Consider the following 12565-nt stretch of genomic DNA (forward strand, 5'->3'; position numbering starts at 1 on the left):
CCACATTGACTTTAACTCTGAGATGCAATTCATGAACATGCAGATGATATTTTCTTATTACTTCCATCAAGGGTATTTGCCTACACTGCACATAATATTACATGAAAAGGCTGTGTAGACATCTCCTGCTTTACAATGCGATCGATATTTCTTTCAGCTCATCAAACAACCTACTGGAGGAACTCAGCAGGTCGGGAAGCATCTGTAGGGGTGAAGGACTTGCCAACGTTTTGCATCACGACTGAGAACGAAGAGGTGTGACAGCTGGTATAAAGGTAAAAGCGGGGAGGAGTGAGACAGGGACCGGAGGTGATTGGTAGGCAAGGTGTGGTGGAGGAAGATGGGCAGTTGGGGAAGGTTGGAGGGATGGAAGGGGGAGGAAGAGGCAGGTGAGTGCAGGCAGAGGCTGGAGGGTGATGAGCAGGAATACAAAGGGCTGCCAGTGCTGGAATCTGATACGTAAGGAAGGTAAGAATGGGAACCATTAAGGGAGAGGTGAACGGCAGACAGAACCAGAACTAGATGGGGAGGAAGCGGGTGGAGTGCCAGAGAGTGAAATGTCTGTTGATGGATCTGGGGGTGGTGGGATGGGGGGGGGCAGGTGAAAATGGGTGATTAGGGAGAGTCTGAAATTTCTTTCATTTTGATTCTACTTAAGCTTCACAGAATTACAAACAGAATCAAAATCAGATTTAATATCACTGGTGTGTCGTGAAATATGTTGTTTTGTGGCAGTTGTACATTGCAATACATAATAATAAAAGGTATAATTTATGATAAGTATATATAAAAAAGAAAAAAATAAATGAAATAAGTAGTACAAAAAAAGAGTTGGAAAATACTGAGGTAGTATTCATGAGCTGTCCATTCAGAAATCTGATGGCAGAGGGGAATAAGTTGTTCCTGAAACATTGACTGTGTGTCTTCAGGCTCTTGTATCTCCTCTTTGATGGTAGCGATGAGAATAGGGCATGTCCTGGGTGATTGTGGGGGAGGGGGGTTCCTTAATGATGGATGCCGCATTTCAGATGCATCGCTTTTTGAAGGTGCCCTGGATGCTGGAGAGGCCAGTGCCCGAGATGGAGCTGGCAGAGGTTATAATTTTCTGCAGCTTTTTCCAATCCTGTGGAGTGCCAACCCCTGTGCCCCCCCCATACCAGATGATGATACAACCACTTAGGGTTCTCTCCACAGTACATCTGTAGAAATATTGTGAGAGTCTTTGGTGACATACCCATTCTCTTCAAACTCCTAATGAAATATAGCTGCTGTCATGCCTTCTTTGTAATTGCATCAAAATGTTGAGTCCAGGATGGATCCTCAGAGATGGTGACACCCAGGAGTTTGAAGCTGCTCACCCTTTTCAGTGCTGATCCCTTGCTGAGGACTGGAGTGTGTATCCCCGACTTCCCCTTCCTGAAGTCCACAATCAATTCTTGGGTCTTACTGATGTTGAGTGCAAGGTTGTTGCTGCGACAAACCTCTCAACCAGCTGATCTATCTCACTCCTGTACGTCTTCTCACCACCATCTGAAATTCTGCCAACAATAGTTATGCCATCGGCAAATTTATAGCTGGCATTTGAGCTGTGGATAAATCTGTCGACAACACAACTATTGTTGGCAGAATTTGAGATGGTAACGTGGAGGCATACAGTGGGGTGAGCGTTGATCACTAAGTGATTTTGTTTAAGAATTCTGCTTAGCAAATAAAGCATTATCTCTCTGGAGGTGTGCATGCATTTGTGAAGACATGGGAGAGTAAAAAAGGATCTAGTTAGTTGTGACATTATTATCCAACATTAGAGAGTGTTGCTGTCCTCATTCAGTTTGCAATCATCAGTATCACATCTTCCGTGAAGGTAGATTGAAGAAAGGCTTGATGAAGAGATGGAGCTGGGCTCTGGAGATGAAAAAGAAACTAAAGGTGCACTCTTTGTAACTGATTGACACAAAGTGCTGGAGGAACTCAATAGGTTAGATAAGATCTATGGAGAGGAATAAACAGTCGGTTTCGGGCCGAGAACCTTCATCAGGACTGGAAACGAAAGGGGAAAGTTAAGAAGGTGGGGGAAGGAAGGAGTACAAGCTGGCAGGTGATAGGTGAAGCTTTTTGTGTGTGTGTGCATGTGTATTTATGTGCTTATGAGTGTATGTGAGTGTCTGAGTGTACACATGCATGCGTGTATGTGTATCCAGTGCTTGTGAGACATTTAATAGTCCTTGTTAGGCACCCTCCTCACTCAAAATAGTCCAAGATTTGTTGTTTTAATAATAGCTGCTCTTTCCTAACAAGCCACCAGCTTAGAGTGATGACATCATAAATATATCAGCAAGGCATAGAGGGAGCCTTGGAGTTGTGGTCTGGGCCACCCCCTTCACAACCTGCTGTAACACTTGGCTGCTGTGCTATCAAATTTGGGAGGGTGGGGTGGAGGGGGGGGGAGTAAGAAAAACAAATCTCTGAAGACCTTTGCAACTGCAGTTCACTGTATGAGGAGGTTCTGACATGTGCTTGAAGGAATTTCGCACACAGCCCAGTTATAAGGGTTATGGAACTGTGGTGAGGAATGACGCAGTGATTAAAGAAAGCAGATCAAGGCAGGAAAATAGCATTAAAATGATGCAAGAATAGATTGAAAGAACTCCACTCTATTGTAACAGTGTTCGATCTTGTTCACACATTACAATAGAAATTAATGGTTAGGAAATTATGATTATCAGTTGCAATGTGAAAATTACTGCACGTAAACAATGATTGTAGAATGCTTAATTAAATGTGAAAATAATGAAACTTTCCTCCCAGATAAGCAGATAATGTGACTTAAACACAGGCAGTGCTTTGAGCCGATGATATAGTAGCAATATGGTCATTCAGAAGGAAAATATAACGAGCAAAAACTGCTTCATAAACACTTTCCGTAGTGTTCTTAATGACTTACGTACATTTGGATTTCTCCACACTGCGAGGCCAAACAGGGGGTGACTCTGATCTTATCTCCCAGTGGTCGTCAAGAAATTTATTGAGAATAAGGGTTCATGAGCAAAAGTTAAATAAATAGAATTGTATCCTTCCTTAAATGTGAGGAAAATTGTCCTAGGAATAATTTAAAATTAAATGAAGTAAAATGCTTTTAATAGAAACAATTTTGGAACTGCTGGAAGTGTTTAGAAAGATGAAATTATTGATGTACATACACAGACAAAATGCTGGAGGAACTCAGCAGGTCAGGCAGCATTTATTGAGAGAAATAAATAGTAAATGTTTTGAGACCCCTCATTTGGGTTGGTGAAGGATGTTCATCCTGGTGAAGGGCCTGAAACGTCAATGATGCAGCTGTCCCAATGTGGCCTAATCAGATTTATAGATATTTGCGATATATCTTTTTCCACTGAGGTTTGGGTGGGACTACAACCAGGGGTCATAGGTTAAGGGTAAAAGGTGAGAAGTTTAAGGCGAACATGAGGGGAAACTTCTTCACTCAGAGATTTGTGAGAGTGTGGAATGAGCTGCCGGCACAACAGGTGCATGCAAGCTCAATTTCAATGTTTAAGAGAAGTTTAGATAGGTACATGTATAGTAGGGGTATGGAGGGCTATGGTCCCGGTACAGGTTGATGGGAGCAGGCAGTTTAAATGGTTTCAGCATGAACTAGATGGGCCAAAGAGCCTGTTTCTGTGGTGTACTTTTCTATGACTCTATATCTCCATCTTTCTGACTCTTCAACTCAAAGTCTTGACTAATAAGCATTCCATTTTTTACCACTCTATCAACTTGTGCACCACTTTTTGGGAGCCATGGACGTGGATCCCCAGATCCCTCTGCACATCAATGATGTTAGGGGTGCTGCCATTAAGTGTGTATTTTCACTTTACATTTGATCTTGCAAAGAGCAAAAGCTCATACTTGTTTGGGTTAAACTCCACCTGCAATTTCTCCATCCATATGTGCACCTGATCTACAGTATATCTTGCAGCATTCTCTGGCAACCTTCTACACTAACCACAATGCCAGCAATCTTTGTGACATCTACAGACTTACTAACTCACCCATTCTCATTTTCGTCTAAGTCATTTGTATAGACCACAAACAGCTGGGGTCCAAGTACAACTCCCTGCAGAATATCACCAATCATGGACCTTCAGCCAGAAATAAGTCCCATTGACCACTACTCTCTCTCTTCAGTGAGCAGCTGATTGTGAATTCGAACAGCCCATTCACCACGTATCCCATGTATTATCACCTTCTGGATGCCTCTCCCAAGGGGACCACATTGGCTCTCTGCTGCAAACAAGGAGAGAGCAAAGCAAGCTTTGCACTTGAAACTGACAGAATCTCTACCACGGAGCAAGGTTAACATTAGCCTGTGATTAAGTCATTCAAATCAGGAACGCACCACTTCCAGCTGTTGTCAGTGCCGGCTTTACTGGGGTAATGTACATAGTCAGAACCACTATCCTTGAACTGCCATGATGGTAATCGAATGACAATAAAAAAAACAAAAAAGCCCAATATCTAATTTCAAAGTCTCTGGAAACATTTGATACCATGGTGTCATGGTAACATAACAGTTAATGTAACATTTTACAGTGCCAGCGATCAATGATCAGGATTCAATTCCCACTGCTTTCTGTATGGAGTCTGCACATTCTCCCTGGGTTCCCTCTGGGTCCTCTGGTTCCCTCCCACATTCCAAAGACAAAGGTTAGAGTTAGTGAGTTGTGGGCTGCTCTGTTGGCACTGGAAGCATGGTGACACTTGTGGGCTGCCCCCAGCACATCCTCAGACTGTGCAAGAGAAAATCTGCAGATGCTGGAAATCAAAAATGCTGGAGGAACTCAGCAGGCCAGGCAGCATCTATGGAAAAAAGTACAGTCGATGTTTCAGGCCGAAACCCTCCGGCAGGACTGTTGATGTTTCAGGCCAAAATGTTGACTGTACTTGTTTTCATAGATGCTGCCTGGCCTGCTGAGTTCCTCCAGCATTTTGTGTGCGTTCCTCACACTGTGTTAGCTGTTGACACAAATGACGCATTTCACTGTATGTTTTGATGTTCATGTGACAAACAAAGCTAATTAAAAACATCTTTATTTATCTTATCTTTTAGAGAAGTGGACCAACTGTAATTAGAAAGGCTTATTTTCTCTCAAATAGTCATTTGGACTTTGATGAATAAAGTCACCCTGAGATAAATATTTAAATAGTTCCTTAAATAAAAAAATTCATAATGACCTTGCAAAGAATGAAGTAGTTTCACCAAGCTGACACAATACAAAAAGGATCACAATACTAGCCAGTGAGCTGGAATGTGGCTGTAATTCTGCCTGTTTCAAAGCTTGAGTGCTAATCTAATTAAGATATTTTAAATGATGGATTCAGTAGAGCAGGTAACAGGTAAGCCGTATTCTGCATGGGAACAGGGATGTGAAGCTACAACCAGACCATTTTAGTGTTAAGTCGGTGATGAAGAACACAAGAGGTTCTGCAGATGCTGGAAATCCAGAGCAACACACACAAAATGCTGGAGGTACTCAGCAGGTCAGGCAGCATCTATGGAAGGGAATAAACAGTTGACGTTTCAGGCTGAGACCTTTCATCAGGGCTGGAAAGGAAGGGGGATAAATGCTGCCTGACCCACTGAGTTCCTCTAGCATTGTGTGTGTGTGTGTGTTACTTAGTGATGAAGATGTGTTCGCCCAACTTCCCCCAGACTGATTTCTTTGTGTAACAAAAGGATCCCGTGATTCTATATCAGCTGGCGTTTTCAAGATGTGAGATTGATTTTTTTTATCAATAGAAACAAAAGTCAGTAGAGGGGGACAGATCTGATAACACCCATTTTACAGTACCACGGAAAGTTAAAATAGGTGTCATTATTTCCTTTCATTTTGTCATTTGAACCTTTTTTTTTGGCTGTGACATGTGAATGGTAAATATTTGATGAGATCTGTTTAAACGTTTCCAGAAGAGCAAAGTGCAGATGCAGCAAAGCTACTGGACACATTTAATATCATATGGAGACACTGTTGGAAACAGCAGCACAAAAAACAATTCCACAACTGGGAGGCTGGAAGGCATTGTAAATGAAGACCATTCCTGTGTTCAGGAGGTTCAATTTAATATCAGAGAATGCATACAGTATACAACCTGAAATTCTTACTCTTTGCAGACATCCACAAAACAAGAAACCCCACAGAATGAATGGTAGAAACATCAGAACACTGAAGATCCCCTCCTGCCTCCCACACATAAGCAGCAGCAGAAGCCTTGACCATCCCAAGGACTTCACCCCCACTTGCACCAGCAGAAGCACTGACCCCCCACCCCCCCATGCAAGCAATAACAAAAGCCCCCAAAGAGACCTTGATCCAGAGTCCATCAAAAACTACAGCCCATAACCCAGTACGTCGGCATCTCAGGCTCTCTCTCACCAGAGAGCGGAGACCAGCAACTCGCTGTACCGATGTTACAGGGTACAGGGTAGCAAACAGGTTCCGCTTTTACAGGTACCCATTTTGTCCATTAAATTGATTTTAAAAATATGCAAATAAAAATCACCCGATATGGTGACACAGTATTGCAATGAATGGCATTAAAAGAACTGGTCAGTGCACAAGCTCCTGTCTATATCAACAGTGTTGAGGTTGAGAGCTTCAAGTTCCTAGCTATGGACATCACCAACAGCCTGTCCTGGTCCAACCACATTGATGTCATGGCCAAGAAAGCTCACCCATGCCTCCACTTCCTCAGGAGGCTAAAGAAATTTTACCTTATTCACCCTCCTTCTTATTCTGGCTTCCTTCCCCCTTCATTTCCAGTCCTGATGAACAGTCTCAGTCTGAAACGCTGACTCTTTATTCATTTCCATAGATGCTACCTGACCCGCTGAGTTCTTCCAGCATTATGTGTGTAGATTTTCAGCATCTGAAGAATCTGTGTTAAGGAAATTCAGATATCCCTGCAGACTCTTACCAATTTTTAATGATGCACCATAGAAAGCATTCTGTCCAGATGCATTACAGCTTGGTATGACAACTGTTCTGCATGTAACTGCAAGAAACTGCAAAGAAATGTGGACGCTATATTTCTCACTGCCTCAGTAAAGCCGCCAGCATAACTGAAGACCCTCTCCAGGAATTCTCTCTTCTCCCTTCTCCCACCAGGTAGAAGATACAAAAGCCTGAAAGCACATACCACGAATCTCAAAGACAGCTTCCACCCCCCTGTATCCGACTCTTGAACAGACCTATTGTCCTCACAATCAACCTTGTTACGTCCTCGCATTTTATTGTTTATCTCCACTGCACTTTCTCTGTAACTACTACACTTTATTCTGCATTGTTATTGTTTCCCTTGTTCCAGCTCAATGCGCCCTGTAATGATTACACAGTTGATGATCTGTATGAACAGTGTACAAAACAAGGTTCTCACTGCACATGTGATGATAATAAACCAATTACCAATACCAAAAAGTGGACGAGACTAATAAGAAAGAACAAAATTTACTAAAAGTGGAGAGAGAGGGAGAAGAAACTAAAAATGCCATTTGTAGAAATGAATGCTTGTTCGCATGTCAGATGTCAAAGTTCAAAGTAAATTTATTACCAAAATACATATACAGTACTGTGCAAAAGTCATAGGAACACACACACATGTATATATCTAGGGTGCCTAGGACTTTTGCACCGTACTGTAGTAAGTTAAGTATTGTACTATACTGCTGGTTTTGCTGTCATTAAGTGAGAGGCTATTGTTGTGGCACCATTCAGCTAGATTTTCAATCTTCCTATATACTCTTGGTCCTAAGTCGGGTTGTCTATAAGTTGGGTGTACACAGCCTGGGAATGGCCATTTACTTCAGTATTCATTGTCCTGTTTCTTTTATATTTACATATTCACAGTACATCAAAGACACGTAAATTTCTACAGATGTACCGTGGACACCATTCTGACTGGTTGCATCACCGTCTGCAATGGAGGGGCCACTGCACTGGATCAGAAATTACTGCAGAGGGTTGTAAACTCAGCCAGCTCCATCATGGACACCAGCCTCCACAGCATCGAGGGCATCTTCAAAAGGAGATGCTTCAAAAAAAGCAGCATCCATCATTAAGAACCCCCATCACCCAGGATGTGCTCTCTTCTCATTGTTACCATCAGAGAGGAGGTACAGGAGCTTGAAGACCCACACAGAATGTTTTAGGGACAGCTTTTCCCCCTCCACCATCAGATTTCTCAACAGACAATGAACCAACCAATGAACACTATCTCACTACTTTTGCTCTCTTTTTGCACGACTTATTTAATTTGATTATATATATTATTGTAATTTATAGTTTATTTTGTATTGCACTGTACTGTTGCCATAAAACAAATTTCACGACATGTAATACTGAAATTAAACATGATTTTGATTCTAATATTGCGCAACTAAAACCCAATAATCTAAACATTCTTCTCCTACAACAGAATAATATAGAACACTATAGCGCAGTACCTGGTGGCATAGTGGCATCAGCGCCAGACTTTGGAGCAAAGGCTCCCGAGTTCGAATCCAGCTGGCTCCCTTGCACGCTTTCCATCCGTGCTGGGTTGAGTATCGAGCTAGCAATTCGGCCTCATAAAAAATAAGGAAGCTTGCTTAAAAAAAACACCATCATGACGGCGCTCCCATGACTCCATTTGGAGTTAAGGGCTTTCTTCTTCTTCATAGCACAGTACAGGTCCTTCAGCCCATCTTTTAACTTACTCTAAGATCAATCCAATCCTTCCTTCCCACACAAGCCTCCATTTATCCATCTCCATTTTTTGTAGCATTGTGGTTTTGGCCTTCAGATACTTTGAGGCACATTAATAAAACATGCCACGGAGGAGAAGTAAACAGATAGTGGGCAGAATCTCATTCCTTTGTAAAACACTGACTGAAAATATCCTGTTGAATAAACTGTTAGAAGTTGTTAGAAGGCCTTTGAGGCAAGAACCAAATCCTGGTTTGTGTTGGTAATGGGAATCCTTATTTAAATTGTTATTGAAAATAACATGGATGGTGCAAGATCACTGATTGTGGATGTGTGCTACTTGGGATGCTGGTTTTAGCAAACTCCCTAACAATACAAACAGGAATAAGAGTGCATGACAGGACGTCAGGAAGGTAGTTTGTGAGGTGGCGAACTTCTTTTGTTGCTTACATGGGGCTCCTGTGGTTCTCAATATCCTTCTGCAGTTTGTACAGTCACAGGTCAGGAGGATCTGCTTCTTTTCAAGGAGGTTTTGATCCTATTGCTGAATAGGACTAGAATATAAAGCAAAGATGTAATGCTGAGTCTTTATGATATTGGTCAGACTGCACTTGGAGTATTGTGAGCAGTATTGGGCCCCTTATCTACATCATACCACATGGCACATAATGATGATGAGCTAAGAAAGGACGTGCTGGCATTAGAGAGGGTCCAGAGGAGGTTCACAAGAATGAACCCAGAAATGAAAGAGTTAATGTATGATGAGTGTTTGATGGTTCTGGGCCTGTACTTGCTGGAGTTCAGATGAATGAAAGAGGTTCTCATTGAAACCTATCAAATACTGAAAGGCCTAGTTAAAGTGCCATGGAGAGAATGTTTCCTATAGTGGGGGAGCCTAGGACCAGAGGGCACCACCTCAGAATAGAAGGACATCCCTTTACAATAGAGATGAGGAGGAATTTCTTCAGCCAGGGAGTGGTGAATCTGTGGATTTCATTGTCACAAATGGCCGTGGAGGCCAAGCCATTGGGTATATTTAAAGTGGTGGTTGAAAAGTCCTTGATTAGAAAGGGTGTCATAGGTTATGGGCAGAAGGCAGAAGAATAGGGTTGAGAAGGATAGTGAATCAGCCATGATGAAATGGTCAGACTCAATAGGCCAAATGGCCAAATTCTGCCCCTCTGTTTAATGGTCTATTCTGCAATCTGCCAGTTTACAGCACAGTACAGGCCCTTTGGCCCATAATGTTCTTCTGACCTCTTAACTTACTTTAAGATCAATCTAATTCTTCGCCCTTACCTAACCCTCCATTTGCCTGAGACGTTGGCCTTAGCAACAAAACAAAGCAAGTTTATTGTGGAAAATCTACACAAGCCTTGCCATTGCCAATTCTAACATATCTAAAATTCTATCCATGCCTCAAAGTTCTAAGTAAATTTAATTATCAAGGTACATATGTCACCATATACTACCCTGCGATTCATTTTCTTCTGAGCATTCACAGTAGAAACAAAGAAACAGAAAGGAATGAATGAAAATCTCCAATGACTCTCATCATGATCACTTAGAACCAACAACTAGTGTAGGTTTAGTTCAATTTAATACTGACTACTCTTATATAGGTAATATCCTAAATGCAAAGCATTAAAGATTTCACATGCCGCTCAGGCGCAGTGCAGGTTACAGCTCTAGTTCCCTGTGCCACTAACACTTTCCATACACTGCTTCAAAGAATGCGTGTGGCAGGTGAAAAGCTCCTCTCCCAGTGGTTACATTTTAAATGTTTTGACTCTTTAAACTTTTTAATTAATTGCAGGTGAGTCTAAAGTGTTCAAGAGGATCAAGGGACCTCCCCAAGGCACTTTTTACACCTGGTTTCACACTGCATTGCATGTAAACTCTCCGTGGTTTCAGGGTCTGATTTGAGATTTTCACATTTCAAATTTAGCAGTGGTTCAAAAGAGAAACTGTTCGGCATTGGTGATGAAAATTAAAATGCACTTAGTTACAGTACATCCCTGCAGCACAGTGCAATCAAATAAACCAGGGTGGTAGTTCATTCCCCTTTTCAAACTTCGCTTTCTTTTGTTTTCAGGGACACATCCTACTATAGACTAGAAATATTCTGTACGTCTGAAAAAAACTTTTAAATTTGTATACAGATGCATACAGCAGTGACAAAAATGCTATTCCATTACTTACAAGTCATCATGAACATGACAAGGATGATTAGATCCAATTTCTGATTAAAGTAAAACTGTTTGCCTCAAAGCAGTACATTCTTAAAGATAACTTCAGTGTTCAATTCTTGGGTGTCTACATCTCTTGAGTATCTGTCCTGGGCCCAGCATACTGATACAATTTCAATGAAGGCATGCCAGCTGCTACATTTCATTAAGAATTTCATGAGATTTAGTATGCCTTCAAAGTCTCTGGCAAATTTCTACAGACGTATTGTGGAGTGGATTCTGACTGGTTGCATCACTGTCTGATGTGGAGCCTCCAATGTACAGAATCAGAAAAAAGCTGCAGAAAATTGCAAATTCAGCCAGCTCCATCATGGTCACTAGCCTCCCTACCGTCGAGGACATTTTCAAAAGGCGATGCTCTAAAAGGCAGCATCCATCATTAAGGATCCCCATCACCCAGGACATGCCCTCTTCTCATTGTTACCATCAGGGAGGAGGTACAAGAGCCTGAAGGCACACAGTCAATGATTCAGGAACAGCTTTTCTCCCCTCCACCATCCGATTTCGGATCAGTTCATGAACTCACAAGCACTACCTCAGTTTCTGCTCTCTTTTGGCATTACTTATTTTTTTATATATATTTCTTATTGAAACTTATAATTTATATATACAGCATCTTATTGTAATCTATAATGTTATGTATTGCACTGTACTGCTGCCACAAAACAGATTTTATGACATATGTCAGTGATAATAATCCTAATTCTGATCAGTTAACAACGGGGCGCAGCTTTGAGATCTGTTCTATATTTCAAAGTAATTACACTTGCAAAGTTCTTAACTGCTGAAGACTGCACTAACTGGAAAATAAACCAAAGGGTTTACATCTCAGTGTATCATTACGTTAACCAATTATTAAGATGTGTATGAGGAGAAAAAAGAATGACTCTGAAGTCTAGAAATATAGAGGTTCAGTCACATCTGTGGTGTTAGAGGTCTGTACCTTTCAGCAGAAGAGTGGGTATCCACTTGCCCGACAATGAAAGAAGACGCCAATTTAGAAGAAAATGGGACATCACAGGAATTACATCAGAGTTCTGAATAGAAGAATGAGGAGGCATTTCTTTCATTTTTAACCCTTTCTATGCCATGGACCCCTACCATTGACTCTGGACCCCAGACTGGGAACCACTGCTTTAGCTGGAGGCTGATGAAACTCTGGAATTCATTGCCAAGTTATTGGGTATATTTAAAATGGAGGTTGATAGGTTCTTAATAAGTAAGGACATTAAAGGTTACGGAGAGAAAGCAGGAGAATGGGGCTGAGGAGGAAAATAAATCAGCCATGATTGAATGGTGGAGCAGACTCAATGGACCAAATGGACTAATTCTGCTCCTATGTCTTATGGTCATTGTAAACACATGCTGGTATTTATATATTTATGAACATTTTATTCCATATCTGTACTATAACCTCTAACTTTAGTTTTAGAATAACTTTTTATTCTTTGTAATTGTTGACTACTGTTTTCTGTTGTATATTCACACTGACCAACACACCACAACAAATCCTTAATACATGTTAACATACATGGTGAATAAAGTCTCAAGGAACCTCTGAATACAATTATTTCTTAA

General features: G+C 41.4%; 1 long non-coding RNA gene across 1 annotated transcript in view; it reads left to right on the forward strand.

Moving 5' to 3' along the window:
• Positions 1 to 12565, forward strand: part of LOC134355775 (uncharacterized) — a 141355-nt gene that overhangs the window by 48074 nt on the left and 80716 nt on the right. Inside the window, exon 2 of the long non-coding RNA XR_010020185.1 lies at positions 158 to 275. This is a non-coding gene — a long non-coding RNA (uncharacterized LOC134355775). The remainder of the gene's footprint in view (positions 1 to 157; positions 276 to 12565) is intronic.

Source organism: Mobula hypostoma, chromosome 13, assembly GCF_963921235.1.
Source record: "Mobula hypostoma chromosome 13, sMobHyp1.1, whole genome shotgun sequence".
NCBI lineage: Eukaryota > Metazoa > Chordata > Chondrichthyes > Myliobatiformes > Myliobatidae > Mobula > Mobula hypostoma.